The 13,049-nt window shown below is 36.1% G+C and overlaps 1 long non-coding RNA gene across 2 annotated transcripts; it reads left to right on the top strand.

Annotated features, from left to right (window-relative positions):
• Window positions 1-287: 287 nt before the first annotated feature.
• Window positions 288-11,836, top strand: LOC121597540. Of its 2 annotated transcripts, XR_006005428.1 has the most exons (7): window positions 288-589; window positions 666-1,207; window positions 5,155-5,607; window positions 6,033-6,123; window positions 6,311-6,427; window positions 10,977-11,074; window positions 11,607-11,836. It is a non-coding gene; the product is annotated as an uncharacterized LOC121597540 (long non-coding RNA). The 2 variants fall into 2 exon arrangements; XR_006005427.1 differs by having other exon boundaries at window positions 288-1,207.
• Window positions 11,837-13,049: the final 1,213 nt, after the last annotated feature.

Raw genomic sequence — 13,049 nt, 5'->3', positions numbered from 1 at the left:
TGTTCTATAATGCTGCGTTTCATTTCACTTTTAATGATGGCATTTCAAAAGCCCGTCACGCTCACTCCCATACGCAATGTGCGTGAGTTCTTCCGCGCATATGCTTTCTCACATCGTTCTCACTATGGAAAGATCCACTTTCTCATTCAATGCTCTCTGTCTTTCGGTTGCTCTCACGCATCCATCCCAAACTCTCATTCTTCGAATCGCTTCTCTCCAGAATCCACGCAACGCTCCGCTCATTTCCATGCTACAAGCGAGCAGCCCGTAGCATAAACTGTTTCCTTCCCTCTCTCGCTCAGTCTCATCGAAAACATTCACCGGGTAGGACGTGTTTTCGTCGTCACGGCCGTTCAACGACTTTCGTGCGCATTTGGTGTGAGTTTTGAGCTGTTGTATGGAAGGGTAAACGTATCGAGAGGAAGAGGGTTCAGTTGTTGTTTTCGTCCGTGCATCGTTCGTTCCTTGACAACCCAGTGCTCAGCGCCGTGTTGTGGAAGCCTCTTCTAGCACTGTCTCCTATGTGTCAAGGGTTGTTGTGATCCCAAAGCATAACTGAAAATCAACCTGCCGGTAACACAGTCTAGAAGTGTGTATAGTTTCCATGAGAATATAAAATTCATTCTTACGTACGTTGGTGTAAAAAGTTGAAGTGTCCTTTCTAGGTCGCCTGTCAACGTTCGTTAAAAATACCCAAAATGACAAAATAGTGCAACGGCATGTGCAGAGCGAATATTGAAAACATAACCCCACCATGACTGCTCTTCAAGTGACCGTGAAACTAATGATAGTGCCCGACCGGTAGTGAGAAAATGTGAGAAAACGCCTCTGGGAAGAAGCATCCGATACTGCTGTCACAATCTGCATGATCAACGACCTCTTCTGTGGCGGCAATACAATAAAAAGTGCATAAAGCTAAACAATAATCTCATTTATCGCGTACCTCGAGGTCACAAAAAGACGCATTTTTTTTTATTTTCATCACAAAAGCATACACAAGAAGTATTATTAAAGGTGTTTTCTAGTGAATCATTAACTTCTGTATCAGAAACACATCACAGTGCAATGATATACGCGCCGGATTACAAATGACGTCTGATAAATCGAATTTGGATTAACAACGAATGATTTATCACCTTTGAACGTCTAAAACTTAGATAACATAATCGCATCGACCAACGCAACCATCGGAGATAGTTCCTACACGGTAAGTGTATTGTAGGACGTTTTTACACATCACTTCACCCGTGTATCTCTTACATCATGATGTAATGTGCGCTCGGTGAACTTCTGAAACAAAAGGCCCCAGTTCCCCGTGCGTCTTCTGTCTCTGCCATACTTCGTCCGCTATAATGAACATACTCTTCTGGACAATTGCGTGCTTTGCCAGTCCTTTGGTTCACAAATTGGATTTAGATGAGGTGGAGCCTGCCATCCAATAATTCCGAAAACACTTCGCCGATATCCCTGTGGGACTTTGGAGGAAATTGTATTGCTTTCCTTCTTTCCTTTATGTCAATTCAATCACGGTTTGATTACATTCATTTTGTCAACCTTGACCGCAATACCGGCCGGCTCTCATGCACCAGACGCAATACTTCGATCCAAAGATCAAGTATATTTGCTCCAGCAATCTAACATAAACGCGTGATCTACGAACCTCTATCAAGAATGCAGGAAGCTGTGGTTACTTTTACAACAAAAATAACAGGCCAAGTGTTCCTTGGAATTCATCCATTCCGAACAACGCTCACGAACGTCTTTCTAACAGACGCTTTATCTGTATGGTATGAGGGTAATATTCTACTACATAAACCAGTCCAACAACCGGTAGAAGGAGGAGGACCGTTTTATGTCTGCCATATGATACGGCGTTTTGCCTCGTTCGATGGAATGCCAGAGATGGTTGGTCTTGTACGACCGATAAGATGAGCGGAGGATGGGATCAATAATATAAATGATTATTTTCGGCCTAATTCGCTTCTGTTTCGTTTTTCATGGTGAAGGAAAATGTATTGGAAAATATTCCTTTTCCCGTGTTGTTAACAATCTGAAGCCGGCAGGATCATATCTTATACCAGAGGTCGATAAACTTTCTATGGCAAAGAGACCATCGAAATAGTAAAAATTCGCATGCAGTTCGCGAGCCGTACCTTGCCGATTGCGGTCATATACTATAGACCTAATAAAAGCAATGTGATGCCGGCAAAGGTCAGATGATATTTTATTCACATGATAGAATATCATTAAAGACATTAAGATATGAAGACTTTATGTTTGTGTTTATGTTTATGTTTTAAACATAAACATAAATGTAGTATCAGAATGAGAAAATACTGATTGTAAGTAAAAAATAAAGTATTACTCTTTGCTTATGAGTCACATCGAATACAATCTTTAATGTTACGTACGTTATTGTTTAGTTCAGTAAATTTGGTAAATTAAAAATTATATGTTACCGTGACCAATCACTATTTTTCTTAAGGTTTAATAGAACATTGCTCTACTCAGCTTAACAATGTTTTGCGCTACTCGGCTCAATAATGTTTACACATACATCATTGTACCAATCAGTCGCAGAATGAAAAGCAAATGTATTATTATCTTTCTTTGCTTGGGTCGATATCGTTTTGCATTTGGGTAATAGAGCAAAAATAAATTGCTGATCTATTGAATTTCACCCAGTTCAACATCAACTGAACTTGATGATGCAAATCTACCCGGGGGTTATCAAGTAGATAGATTGTATGGCTAATATTGCATCATTGTTAAATTTTAAAACCACATTGAAATGCTGCTTGACTGTTTAAAATCTTAAAGCATTGAAACCTCGTTTTTCTATCCAAAAATAAAAACAGCCTGCAAAATATTCTTAAATATTGGTAAAATATTCAAGATAATAGAAAGCTTTGACACAATCAAAATGACACAAAGTTGACATACTTGAACTGGATGTTTACATGCAGACATACATGCAGGAACAAGGATCACAAACTCAGGAATGCTCCAATTTCATTTATCTTTTTTTAACACAGTCAATTAATGCATTGGCCTCGATTTCACCCTGATCAAGTCATGCATCTAGTTTATTGAAGTACTCCGATGTAGCCAATCGAGGAAAAAGTCGTTCAAACATTTCCTCACTTCATGCCATATAAAATCAGACACAAACATTGTATCAAAAAGGCGTCGAGAAAGTTGAACAAATCGAAAAACTCCGCAAAGTATCGTCACGCTTGTGAAGTTTTTGATGAGTTTTGATGTGTGGTAGCATCTCCTTCTCCCTTTCTCGGTCCATTCATTTCGAGGAGTCTTCATTCACGATGCTTTCTACGTTCTGCGCTCTGTCTGTCATAATGCAGCCGCTCATCTCAATTGCCTGCCATTCCCTCAGCTCAATCTTTACCGCGCACATCCAATTCAGTAACTGCCTATTGAAGACCGAAACGTCGTCAATCATTCACTTCAACTTTATATTGGCATAACGATTATAATTATGCTTAATTTGCTTCATTTAAATAAATGAATAAATTATTGCCGCTCTTGCCATGGTTTTGCTGTAAGGCGAGATGCAAAGCAGTACATAAAGAAGGGATATAAACATTGTTATAAAGACTGTTCTAATTTGATGAAAGCCTTGGGATAAATACACTTTTTGATTGTTTCACTTTTTATTGAAGGCTCAGGCCATCTTGATTATAAATAATAAACATTATTACACTTTTTCCTTTCATTATTCTATCTTCGGTTGACAGTGTTTCAATGTACACAACAACTTTTAATATGTTCGATGACATTGAATATTAAATGTCCAAAAACTGCTAAAAATAATGCTCCCAACGAGCGAACTTCATCAGAATCAAAACTACAAGGAATGAATCCATTTATAAAAACACTCGAAGCACTGAAAGGTCTGCAGAGGTTTTACGCCGCTACTACAACCCTCTGTATTAGCCGGACAACTTAAAAGAACGCCAGTTTCAATATGAAGTCATTAAGATGTCTGTGTGCTCTGTTTCTTGTCTCGCTATTACCCTACGCTCGTAGGATGGTTTTTTAAATGTTAGGTTTTTGTTATGGTCGCTCAAAACCTTCAACAACTAATGTGCTGCTCCCAAACGAGTATGAACGAGATAAAGATTCCGAAATTGATAATTAATGTTCTCCGTGACAAGGGCACAAAGTATCTGAAGATTTGCCCTTAAATGCGGTGCTCTTTGCTGTTGCATTGCAAGCTGATGGGCTCGACGATTTAACATATATTGCTCGATGTCATCAAAGTGAAAGCATATTATCCAATGCTGCTTTGAGTCATGTTATATTCGTTTTGTGAATCTTGCCTCTTTTCTTTTAGATGGATGCCACGATACTGACCCTCCAAAATTGTGGCAAGTGATTTATCACCGTCACTGTCCATGATAACAACCAAAGGGTTTTTGGGATGCTTTTTCCGCAGTATTTCCTTTGTGTTCATGTTCGAGTGAGACATTGTCCCCGCAGTATCATTTTATTTGCATAGATGATATAAAAACCATTTTGCCCCATTCCATCCTGAATCGCTATATGTGACCTGTTTTATTCCACCTTTGGGGCTTACAGGTGATTCACAATCAAAACTTTACCCATTGTCGAATCTTTCAAGGGAGCTTGTAAATAAATCATGGCTCTCAACGACTGAGGCTAGCGCCTTATTAAAGTTATCATGCACACACAACATCATTTGAATTGGTTAGGCACGAAGGTTCAGATAATTTAACCTTAATTATGGGTGAAACCGGAAGGGATTTAGCTGCAAGGAAGGATTAAAATGCGTAGTCAAATTTACATTCTCTTTCTAAACTTTGTTTGGGTTCGAGAAGGAAAGATAAACAAAACCTCTGAGGCTCCCAAAGCTAACCCAAAACTTGTCAACATTAATGTGTTGAACTGGTGTTCAGGGCTGGGTCAAGGAGGAAACTGCAATAATTCTATCAAGGACGCACCATTAACTCCAAATAACTCACTTGATATGGACCATTTTTGAGGCGTTCTTGGGTGTTATTGTTATAATAAGTATTATTTATTTAACTTTATTAACAAAACATAAGATTTTTTTATTTCAAACTCTTTAAATTTATTACCTAATACATACTTCATTCATTCTTTCATTTCCAGTTTCAATCGAGTAAGGACTTCCCCATAAAGAAAACAAGTGGCTGCATTCAACAACAAAATAAAAACGCTAAAAGCATAATCTTAACAAACTATATCCTAAGGACTTTAACTAGAGTAACCGAAACCTTTGGAAAATTACAATTATTCTTATGCAAAAATGATGCAAAACGGGATTTCCTCAATTCAAGACGAATGTCTTCAGCAGCTTGTCTTCTTTCTTTTTGACACTGAACAACATGAAATAGAATCTTGGAATCGAGGAAACAAACGACGAGGATGGATAACAAGGTGACGTTAAGTGATTGGAAAACTTCGTTGCATAAAGTCGAGCTGCAGAACATTGCGATCGTTCGGTCGTCTTTTAAATAGAGACTTTTAATATCAGGAATGAAGAAACCTCCAATTACCATTCTATTTCACTATAACACCGATTCTATATCGTATGGTGGTTAGGTAAGAAACAATAAATATTCAAGATAACCAATAAATTTATTACCTGAATGTAACATGGTGAGGCATGCTTCTCTTATTTCACCATGGCTATAACTTGAAATGAATAAAATATTTAAACATTTGATTGAATTCATTTTCCATCATACAAAGGCACCATCATAGAAATTTAAGATTCCCATCCAATAATCCTTTTCATCACGAATACTCAGAACGTTAAAGAACGGACAGCAGTCATTGGACTGTGAAAACCCCTACCAACAATAAAAGACGTGCAGAAGACGGTATTTTCATTGTTGCTTTTGATCGTCTTAAAGAACTTTTCATTGACGAAAATCCTTAAAGGCTTACTTCATGCTTACATAAAATGAATACACTTTTCCATAAGACTGAAATTTCCTTGTTTTTTTTTACTCTCATTCGTGTAGCAATGAAAATGAATAGAATGTTTACCAGCTGTTTCAATCACGTTGGCAGCTTCGTTCTCATGATGGAATACAGTTGGGAATACTTGAAAAGGTAAATTTATTCTTTATTTGTTCATATTTTATCGCATAAAAGTCGCTTATATAATATATTAGTTATCCAATAGTAAAAGGCTTAGGATCACGGTTGAGCTTTTAATTTAATATAACTGTATAGAATCGACAGCTATCGTTTGCATTCTTTCATTTTTTTAATGATTTCTTTTCCTTTCATTAAACAGGTAATCGAGACCGAAAATATTTTTTAAAAATTGTGCAGAAATATCTTGGATTAAAGATGCCCAGGATACAGAAGCCAATAACATACGTTTCTGCATACAAAGAAACTAAGTCGTTAGGTAAGGTACAGCAATAAACTTCATTCGAGTTAAGTTTAATTTTAATACAGTTTTAAATATGTCATGTATTGATCACATTAAGAGTATTCCCTTAACGACAATGTATGAGCTCGTTAGAAAGGTTTGGGCCACACAAGAATCTATGAGATCATCAGCTCATGTGTTTCGGATGCAAACAAGACGATCATCTATCTTCCATGGCTAAACGGAATTGTTTGTGATGTACAATCAAATTTTCATTAGCTGCATTGAACAGACCGAACTGCGCTGCCCATTGAATATTAAATGAATAAATGTTGTGGCTTTCTCCAATAAATATTAAATATATTGTATAGAATTGCAAACTGAACTAATCGCTTGCTCTTTCTTGGGTCATGCTAATTGCCCTCTTTATTTTTCGCCTATTTTGAGCAATGAAGCAAAGGCATTCCTGTCCAATGGTTCACAACATACTCACAGTGCTCATTTTGAAAATTATTTTATTCTTTTAATGCAATTTACTTATGTGATTTCATGGGATATGCACTATTATTTGGAGCATAAGGACATATCAATTATTACCGTAAACTGCATACATTCAATATTCAAGGTTGATAAATGATCACATCCAGATTCCTTAAATTTGAGCAACTTAACGTTTTGGCATTAGTTTATAACGAAAACAAAACAAGATACAAACCAAAACTAGCAGAAAATCCATAGGCCTATGAAGTATTACGCATTGGGCCAACCAAACCCCTTTCAGTTCGCTATCTTCAATGACACCATTTGATATGTTCCATAAACGAAACGGCTGCAAATGCGTGTGCAATATGGAAGACCAACGATTATCATAAAATGATAACGTTTTCATCAAACTAAACTATTCACCGCACCATTACAGTCCTTCTGTCCCCATCTTTTTGATGGTGATGCTCGCCCATTTGCTTGGCACAGATAACGGCCCGAAAGGGCGATCCACATTAACAGACCATCAAGCGGGCCAGCACGAAGATCGAAAGGACGCCAAAATACCAGATGGAGACTTATCTTATCTGCAGCCCATCACTGACAGTGAACATTGTCCAGGCCGTCGAAAATGTCCAGCGAGTTGGAAGCCACGGGTTCGACAACGATTTCCCATTAGTGGTGTCAGCACAGTATGAATGTCTACTACCAAATGTCCACTATGTGCATACATGCAATGATACATTCAATGCAAGCGAATTGAACCGCTTCATCTTGCCGTTATGCGTTCCCTTTTTATCTCTTAAAGTAAGATTTCTCCACTAATATACCACAAAAAAAAACATCTCAGTAAAATCATCTTTCCGTCATCTAAAGTGGCCCACGGGTCTTCTTTCTGCTTTTCGTTTAATAGCCCATTAGTCAACACCTGGCTTTCCACATTCGTCATCATTAATGGTTGATGTTGGATGTGTTTTATACGCTCAAAAAGGAAACCATAAATTATCATTGCTTTTGAAATCACATGAATCCACCCCCTATGCAAGACACACTGACATTGACAGGCTAGAAACGCCGTACCGATCCACGCGCTGATCCATTTTTATGTCAATCTCTTATGGTGTCCGATTCAGATGCAGTCGATTGAATATTAAATAGGGAGGAGCAGTCATTGATTATACTATACTGAAAACAAGTTGTTAAAATGGTATTATCAGGTTTGTGCAAGGAAATTTAGATACTTGTTATTTTACACTTGTTTTTTTTTCTTCCATGCCGAAATACTTCTATTTCTAGCACCATGAAAGCTATACTTAGAAGCAATTCGACTAGTATTGGTTTATTTTTTAACCTCAATACTTCTACATAATTTGAAATAGAGTTAGTTTTTATAGGCCTAAAAACGCATACATTTTTATAGCGTTCCGTTTATGAGAGCAGAAATTAGTGCAAACGTAGATCGCATCATTGGCATTGAGACCATCATATAATGTTGCGCTGCTCTACGATGATGCCTCTCTACAATGAAACTGCATCAATCACAATCAAATCAATCAATCAAAATTCGTTTTGAAAAATCCTTAAATAGATAAATAGCTTCAGCCAGCATAGCATAAAGGTAAATAGTCAAATGCTTTTTATACCGAATTATAAGAGACACTATGCAAAGTTTTGTTGATTTACCGACATTCTTTGGTCAGTAGGAAAACATAGCTTTGAAAAGATTTATTGTTGTTTCGTAGTGGTCTCAAAATATTTGCTTTAAGATTTTATAATCTTCAAATCATTTGTGAGATATTGCCTGCAGCTAGCAGGAAAGAGAGAAGCTCTCTGTCCTTTCTAAAAATAAACTCATTTGAGATCAGCGCAAGATTTATTACAAGATTAGCAAAATTTATATCTCACTCTTATATAATAATTATTTAACTTACAACGGTAATTATATAATAATAAAATACCATGTCTAATGAAGTTACAAAAATCAAGGACTTTGCACTCAGTCTGCTTTGCCAAACTAACATGAAAAGAATATTTAATAATTTACGGACTTTAATTGCTATGCTCCAGAAATACTTGTTTTATATTCTCTTCGTTTGGTCGGAAAAGATTTGTAGACTTACATGACATGTGCATCTTACTCCCCAACATTAAATATCATGCTGACTGGTGATGTAATTATACGCACGTCTGCCACGCTCGACTTGTTATGCGCACGTGTCGTTAGCATGTCACGTCACTTAGTCGGTTTCTCCTTTTTTTCTGTTAGCCTCATGATCGCTTTTGTCACTTGACAACTATATACAAGCACCAGTTTGCTTAGTCAACAATCATTTCAATATTAATGCAAGAAATTCTTTTTTCTTATTCTACTTTAGGCCCTATGTTTAATGCTAATTGCAAAAGTGCAATTTTACATTTGCTTCCCATTTTCTCTCAACATAAAATAAGACACAACTTAACATTTACTTAACTCAAAATATTCAACCATATTATATCGTTGAACAACCAAATAATAGTAGTATCTGTATTTTGTATTCTTCACAAATAACAAATTAACTTTTACACAAAGCGATTTAACCGAGAAGTAGTGTCAAATCCAGTTCAGAGTTGATTTATATATTATCCCAACTCATGTTATTACTATGGTAAATTTAAAAATCCCTAATTGTTAAGTTTAGCAACTTCTCTAGAAGTCCTCATGTGATATGTTTCAAGTGTTTCAGCTGGGACTAAATCTACGTTGTCCGACAAAACGCGAACGCATCATTCTCCATCCATTGAGTGGGAAGAAACTCAAACAATTGATTTATGAGCTCGAAGCACGTAAGTCGTTGAAGAGGCTTTAATGCAACGATACTGGATAGGTACACTATAGCTCCAACCGAAATAATTTAATCTCAACCGTTTAATCAATCGACACATGTATTAGCGAGACAGGTAACAGGGCAACTATAGTTTATTACTGTTCAAACTGTCTAGCCGGGCAAAACTGCTGACATCAAATGCCAAACCACATAACAAGCTTTCAAACTATACAACGTCTTAAATGACAATCCGCCGTCCTCGATAAAATAACCACCGACATCGTGAGTGACCTTTGACAGCTCGCAAAAATACTTTCGGGAACAAGTCGTGTATTTGCTTTATAATTGGGATTGTTTTAAAGTAAAGTTTAAGGGAACTTGATTCATTTTGGATACGATATCAGATTGCAGTTTGGATATCTATAACAGTTTAGCACAATATTTGCTCCTCTGTTCTCCATTACCATTTTTTGTGAAAATTAAAAAATATTAGACAACCAACTAATGGTAAAACTTTGAGTATGCGAACTGTAGTTGGAAACAATGAAAAAGTGGTTTTGGTACCCATTAAATAAATTTCAAAGCTCCTTTGCCGAAAATTTTGCAAAAAAACAAAGAATAATGAACCGATTGGTTATGGCAACACCTCCGAGCAGTCAGAATTAGATGTGTCTTCCATCAGATTACAAAGACGTGCACTTTTTAAATTGATTCCTTATGAAAAAGGTAAGGAAAAACGTCACAATTCCTGTCACACTGCTTTCTTTAAGTTTCAATGCGATAAGTTGTCATGGCTAAAACAGTTCATTTATGTTGTCATACAGCCGTATATTGCATCAAGAAACCTCTCTCGTTTCCCTTAGGTTTGTTTTTAATTGCCAACTAGTGATTGCACCCTACACAGTGACTGTGTACATCTCCATGCCACATCTCCGTTTCTGCTATTTTTAGTCCAATTGCTACCACACACTTTTCCTCAAGGAATCATAATTTCTTTTATTTCTGGAACGAGCTGTTTCCGCTACGATCTCTGTTACAGAGAAAGAAACACATCTATTGAAGGAAACGTCTCAATTCAGACAAGAAAAAACAATAATTACTCAGTTACGCAAATTGAATTCAATACATCGAAGCGTTGAATTGTTTTCACTGGAATATTTCAAAAATATCAACATTTTGTTGAAAAAAGCTATTATTTTTAAAAAACGTAATAATTAAAAAACATAATAATTAATAATACATCATTCCCTAAATCGTAAAATTAACATAAATATTGTCCATTTTTTTTTTCATTCTAGATGCTTATGTTGGTTTTGCTTCAGGAAAATTGTAGTAATTACACGGTATCTTAAATTAAGAGTTCTAGTTGAAAGCCGAACCATAGCAAACAGTTCTGGTGAGTATAGTATGATTTTAATTTATTATATAAACGTAACAATATTTAACCAGTTTTTTCGTTGAAAGATGCGTAACAGCGTTAAGCATGTTAAAATTAAATTTCTTGAATATATTTGAGTATCCTATCCGCGCGCTTTAACTTTAAACAATAAATTTCCTCTGCAAAAGCTCAACCATGGTAAAAAATAAAGCAGTAGATTAATTACAATCTCTTCCTTTCCTTGCGAATACTGTTCCTTAAAGAACTTGATGAGCTATCTATGCGAAATAATTACCCTTAATTACTTACTGTTGGGAATCTTTTCTTCACCATTGTTTCTCCCGTTGGTAATTAACCTTTTTGTGTGGGATCATGTACCATTAGTGCCAAATGCTTCAAGCGATCGTAGATCACTGCTTAACGAAAGTTCTGAAACGTGCTTCTAAACGCTGCTAGTATATGCTATACCTTATATCTTTTGAATAAAATATTCATGTAACTGCAACAACAATCATTTGTTTTTAATACCTTTTTTCTTCATCTTTTCCAGGTTGTATATAACACATACAATAGCATGGAAAAAAGTACTGTACCATAAATCATAGAATTGAATTTTGCAACATCGGCTAGAAAATTATTTACAGCAAGTATGAAGCGATGTTCTTCTAACCCATATACATTTCCACTGTGTTGACCAAATAATACACAATATCCAACACTTCTCAAAAATATGCATTTATCACAAATCATACACAGACACAAAAATAAAAGAAATAATTAAAAAATGAACACTTTGTTTCTCAATTTATTTCGAAATACTCATTCTCTTTTACATATATTTGGTAAACATTTGAAAGAAACTTTTCTCAGAGGTGGCATCAACGTTGTATCGTGAAGGTTTGTTTGTTTTAAAATTACATTGATTTCAGATTTTGCAGAGCGTCAAAATAAAATGTATTACAATATTTTGATCTTTACCAAACACAAGTTGCAACAAGATATCTTTCGACAAATTAGTAATAAAGTCCCAGAAATGTATATCTCTGAGTTGAAGGAACATGATCGTTCATGCTGAGGATATCACGCGAAGAAAGATGGTTCATTTTAAAAATGTTTTTATTTCTTGCCTTCTGAACGCCACCTCGTTAGTTGCAGCTATACTTACGAACATTCTGAGAACTAACAAAACTGGAACGCATATACAAGTCGCTGGATCATGGGACATTTATCATCCACGCAATCCGTGACAGAAATTAATGCGACATGTGAGTAAACTTCAAGATGCTGCAAACCTGAACGTATTTTAATTCTAAACATATGTAGCCTTAACGATTGTGTTTGTTGGACGGCCATTAATAATTACTGAATCAGTTCTCATTTATAAGACGATCATCTTCATTTGTTTAAGACAACATTTCAGTTTCATTTATAAATTGCTATTTCCTTCGTTTTTTTGCAAATAAATCAGATAATTACACACATTTCTCATAATAATATTATTTTTGTTGGGCTTTCTTTATTTTAACAAGTGTTGCACTAGAAGAAATCGTTGTATATACCCTAAAATGTATAAAACATTTAACTATGCAATGCGCATAATGTTTGTAGTAAATCTTAAGACTGGTTTTCCATTAAAAACTTTATTATCAAACAAAAAACTGAGCAGCAAATGTGGAAAAACCACAGGAAACTTATCCTCGGAAGTTCAGACAGGGCATTCCGTTGGTGCACAGTACAAATTAACCTTCGCGATACGGTGATGATCCTTTCCTTCCTGGTTTGCGTTGGTGGATGCGTTCGATTCTCACGACCCATGACCGAAGCGCTGGCCATTTTCATCGAAACCATTTATCTTTCCTTCCTTCCTGTGCACGGTTTGAAAATATTCGCCGCGCCTTACGGTTTGAATTATGCACGCAATCGTGGTTTTATTTGCGTGAAATATCGCCCGATCTCCAGGGCCAGGGTAGGTGCGGAGATACGTGCCGTGGCA

Source organism: Anopheles merus, chromosome 3R, assembly GCF_017562075.2.
Source record: "Anopheles merus strain MAF chromosome 3R, AmerM5.1, whole genome shotgun sequence".
NCBI classification, from domain to species: Eukaryota; Metazoa; Arthropoda; class Insecta; order Diptera; family Culicidae; genus Anopheles; species Anopheles merus.
This window is presented reverse-complemented; position numbering and strand designations above follow the sequence as displayed.